The following is a 5,220-nucleotide window of genomic DNA, read 5'->3' as shown; positions in this document are numbered from 1 at the left end:
TAAACCTCATTATTTAAGAAAAGCGGTAATATGTAGCACCCAAGGTGAGGGAGGGTTGAATGCTCTGGATTTTAAAACCTCTAATATAATATTTAAGATTAAATGGATACAAAACTATTTAAGAAATAAGGATTGCATCTGGAATATCATCCCTAATTTAATATTCCTACATATTGGTGGTCTAGAATTCTTACTCAAATGCAACGTTGATATCGGTAAAACCCAAAAAAAWTTTCAAGTACTTCTAACTTGGAACCTCATGTACAAACACAATTTTTCTCCTCATAGGTATACAATCTGGAATAATAAAGACATAAAATACAAAAACAAGTCTTTATTTTTCCAGAACTGGTTTGACAACAACTTTATTTGGGTTAACTTCTTATGGCTGCAGGGGCAGTATTGAGTAGCTTGGATGAAAGGTGCACAGAGGTGCCCAGAGTAAACGGCCTGCTCCTCAGTCATAGTTGCTAATATATGCATATTATTAATAATATTGGATAGAAAACACTCTGAAGTTTCTAAAACTGTTTTAATTATGTCTGTGAGTATAACAGAACTCATATGGCAGGCAAAAACCTGAGAAGAAATCCAACCAGGAAGTGAGAAATCTGAGGTTGGTCGATTTTTAACTCATCGCCTATTGAATACACAGTATGATATGGATCTGTTTGCACTTCATATGGCATCCAATAGATGTCAACAGTCTGTAGAACCTTGAATGAAGCTTCTACTGTGATGTGGAGCCGGATGGGAGCTGTTTAGAGCCAGGTCCTGGTCACGCGCATTCCACATGATATCGACTTGCGTTCCATTACTTCTATAGACACAAAGGAATTCTCCGGCTGGAACGTTATTGAATATTTATGATAACAACATCCTAAAGATTGATTCTATACTTAGTTTGACAAGTTTCTTCGACCTGTAATATAACCTTTTGAAGTTTTCATCCGATGTTCGGCTGGACCTGCACGAGCGTTTGGATTTGTGTACTAAACGCGCTAACAAAGTAGCTATTTGGACATAAATGATGGACATTACCGAACAAAACAAACATTTCTTGTGGAAGTGGGAGTCCTGGGAGTGCATTCCTACGAAGATCAGCAAAGGTAAGTGAAGATTTATAATGCTTTTTATGAGTTTTGTTGACTGCACAATTTGGCGGGTATTGCAGCCATAAGAAGTTTTAAACAATTATTGAATAGTGATGGACAACTATATGATTATCCAGAATTGATTAGAACACACAATGTTACATTCACTCCCGAGGAGTATCAAATTGTTGTTAGAGCTATCCCTAAAGGTGCTATTCTTCTTTTAGGAGAATATAACAATAATCCAAGTGCAACTGTTGAGGATTTTGTAGCCTCAATACAATTAGAAGGAATATAAGGAAACGATGTCAATATGTTACTATCCCCTCTGCTAAAATGTACTGAAATGCAGCCCTAGGACAAGTGAACTGGAACAAAGTTTCGTTGTTATCTGGTAAATATTGTATATCTAATAAGGTGAAAGAAGTATCATACAAACTCATTCATAGAATCTACCCTGTAAAGACCTTTATATACACAGATGTAAAATAGCTAATGATAACAAATGTGTATTTTGTGATTGTGACCAAGAGACTGTTGACCATTTATTTTGGGACTGCTCTTATGTCAGAAGATTTTGGTGTGAGTTAGAAGATTTTATTTTAAAAGAAACAACTATTAATGTTCATTTGAAAGACTCTGATATTATGTTTTAATTTGAACCAAATGATATGGTTCCTGATTTAACTTTCATTAAAATMAAGTGGGCAGAGAACAAACCCCTCTTCACATTATTTAAGATAGAATTGAAATATTATTTTGAAATGATCAGTAAATGTAAAAACAAAAAAGCAATACGCACCATGAAAGTATTTAACAAATTGAAAATTAATCTTGATATGTAATACCCCTATCTGTTAGGTTTATGTACTCTTGTTTGTATATTTCTGTTTTTTTGTATTTGTTGTGTTCATAATAAAAATATATATATAAAAAAAGAAAAAGAAATAAATACATAAAAAAAAAATGTAAGTACTATTTCAGCCGATGTTATAACACATGCACTGGAAGGTGTCACGTTGCAGAAGAAAATGTTCCATGGCTTCCATACCGCCCTCGTGTGGAATATTAATGTATAACGACTCAACATCAAAAGTAACTAACAAAGTATTCTCTGGAAGAGGATCAAGAGATTCAATAATATAGATCATACTGCTGGTGTCCTTTACCAAGGAGGGGAGCTGTTCTGCGAGTGTTCTAGTAAAAAAATCAACAAAAATCGATAAAGGGGCCATTACTGCAACAATGCCCGCTATAACTCTAACCCGGAAGCTTACAAGAAATCCTGCTATGCCCTGCGACGAACCATCAAACAGGCAAAGCGTCAATACAGGGCTAAGATTGAATCATACTACACCGGCTCTGACACTCGTCTTATGTGGCAGGGCTTGCAAACTATTACAGACTACAAAGGGAAGCACAGTCGAGAGCTGCTCAGTGACACTAGCCTACCAGACGAGCTAAATCACTTCTATGCTCGCTTCGAAGCAAGCAACACTGAGGCATGCATGAGAGCATCAGCTGTTCCGCACGACTGTGTGATCATGCTCTCCGTAAACAACTTGAGTAAGAACTTTAAACAGGTCAACATACACAAGGCTGCGTGGCCAGACAGATTACCAGGACGTGTGCTCCGGGCATGTGCTGACCAACTGGCAGGTGTCTTCACTGACATTTTCAACATGTCCTTGATTGAGTCTGGAATACCAACATGTTTCAAGCAGACCACCATAGTCCCTGTGCCCAAGAACACAAAGGCAACTTGCCTAAATGACTACAGACCCGTAGCACTCACGTCCGTAGCCATTAAGTGCTTTGAAAGGTTGGTAATGGCTCACATCAACACCATTATCCCAGAAACCCTAGACACACTCCAATATGCATACCGACCAAACAGATCCACAGATGATGCAATCTCTATTGCACTCCACACTGCCCTTTCCCACCTGGACAAAAGGAACACTTATGTGAGAATGCTATTCATTGACTACAGCTCAGCGTTCAACACCATAGTACCCTCAAAGCTCATCACTAAGCTAAGGATCCTGGGACTAAACACCTCCCTCTGCAACTGGATCCTAGACTTCCTGACGGGCCGCCCCCAGGTGGTGAGGGTAGGTAGCAACACATCTGCCTTGCTGATCCTCAACACTGGAGCTCCCCAGGGGTGCGTGCTCAGCCCCCTCCTGTACTCCCTGTTCACCCCGACTGCATGGCCAGGCACGACTCCAACACCATCATTAAGTTTGCAGACGACACAACAGTGGTAGGCCTGATTACCGACAACGACGAGACAGCCTATAGGGAGGATGTCAGCGATCTGGCCGAGTGGTGCCAGAATAACAACCTATCCCTCAACGTAACCAAGACTAAGGAGATGATTGTGGACTACAGGAAAAGGAGGACCGAGCACTCCCCATTCTCATTGACGGGGCTGTAGTGGAGCAGGTTGAGAGCTTCAAGTTCCTTGGTGTCCACATCAACAACAAACTAGAATGGTCCAAACACACCAAGACAGTCGTGAAGAGGGCACGACAAAGCCTATTCCTCCTCAGGAAACTAAAAAGATTTGGCATGGGTCCTGAGATCCTCAAAAGATTCTACAGCTGCAACATCGAGAGCATCCTGACTGGTTGCATCACTGCCTGGTACGGCAATTGCTCGGCCTCTGACCGCAAGGCACTACAGAGGGTAGTGCGTACGCCCCAGAGGAAGGCCCTGAAAATTGTCAAAGACCCCAGCCACCCCAGTCATAGACTGTTCTCTCTACTACCGCATGGCAAGCGGTACCGGAGTGCCAAATCTAGGACAAAAAGGCTTCTCAACAGTTTTTACCCCCAAGCCATAAAACTCCTGAACAGGTAATCAAATGGCTACCCGGACTATGTGCATTGTGTGCCCCCCAACCCCTCTTTTACGCTGCTGCTACTCTCTGTTTATCATATATGCATAGTCACTTTAACTCTACATTCATGTACATACTACCTCAATTGGGTAGCAAACCAGTGCTCCCGCACATTGGCTAACCGGGCTATCTGCATTGTGTCCCACCCACCACCCGCCAACCCCTCTTTTATGCTACTGCTACTCTCTGTTTATCATATATGCATAGTCACTTTAACCATATCTACATGTACATACTACCTCAATCAGCCTGGCTAACCGGTGTCTGTATGTAGTCTTGCTACTTTTTTAGCCTCGCTACTGTATATAGCCTGTCTTTTTACTGTTGTTTTATTTCTTTATCTACCTATTGTTCACCTAATACATTTTGTTGCACTATTGGTTAGAGCCTGTAAGTAAGCATTTCACTGTAAGGTCACCTGTTGTATTCGGCGCACGTGACAAATAAACTTTGATTTGAATAATAGGATGTCTTGGAGGTTTTGTAACATTCTTGTGTAATTTTGGCTAAGTATAGAAAGTCGCAATTTTAGGTATAGAAGTATAGAAAGTGGCAACACGACTTCTGCCGAAGTTGGTTCCTCTCCTTGTTCGGGCGGCGTTCGGCATCGCCAGTCTTCTAGCCATCATCGATCCACTTTTCATTTTCCATTTGTTTTGTCTTGTCTTCCCACACACCTGGTTTCAATTCCATCATTACATGTGTATTTAACCCTCTGTTCCCCCCATGTCCTTGTCCGCAATTGTTTATTGTAAGTGCATGTGCACGTTTATCTGGTGTGCGACGGGTTTTGTACCCATTGATTGTTTGTTCTGATTCTGGTGGTTTTTATTATTAAACTGCTCTGTTGTAAACACAGTTTTTGTTCTCCTGCGCCTGACTTCTCTGCCGCCAGTACGAACCCCTTACAGTGTTGAATAGCAAAAGTTGTGTTGTTTTTTTGGTGATTTGACCAGAACTTAAATACCTATCTAGGACAGTTAAGATAGTGTTCTGAAATTGGGAAGTAGGGTCACTTCTGAGATTCTTGTTAAAGGTGTTGTCAAGCAGTTGTCTATGACACTCATTTACATAAACTGTCCTATCAATGAGTACATCCAACCCACCCTTATTAGCAGGGGGGTAAGGACTGACATATCGGATTGTAAATCAAGCAAAGCTTGTTTTTCATCCTTAGATAAATTATGGAAAGATATGTACTCATGTTTGTTCTTAAAAAGA

Source organism: Salvelinus sp. IW2-2015, linkage group LG1 (assembly GCF_002910315.2).
Source record: "Salvelinus sp. IW2-2015 linkage group LG1, ASM291031v2, whole genome shotgun sequence".
Classification (NCBI taxonomy): domain Eukaryota; kingdom Metazoa; phylum Chordata; class Actinopteri; order Salmoniformes; family Salmonidae; genus Salvelinus; species Salvelinus sp. IW2-2015.
Note: the sequence above shows the minus strand (reverse complement) of the source record.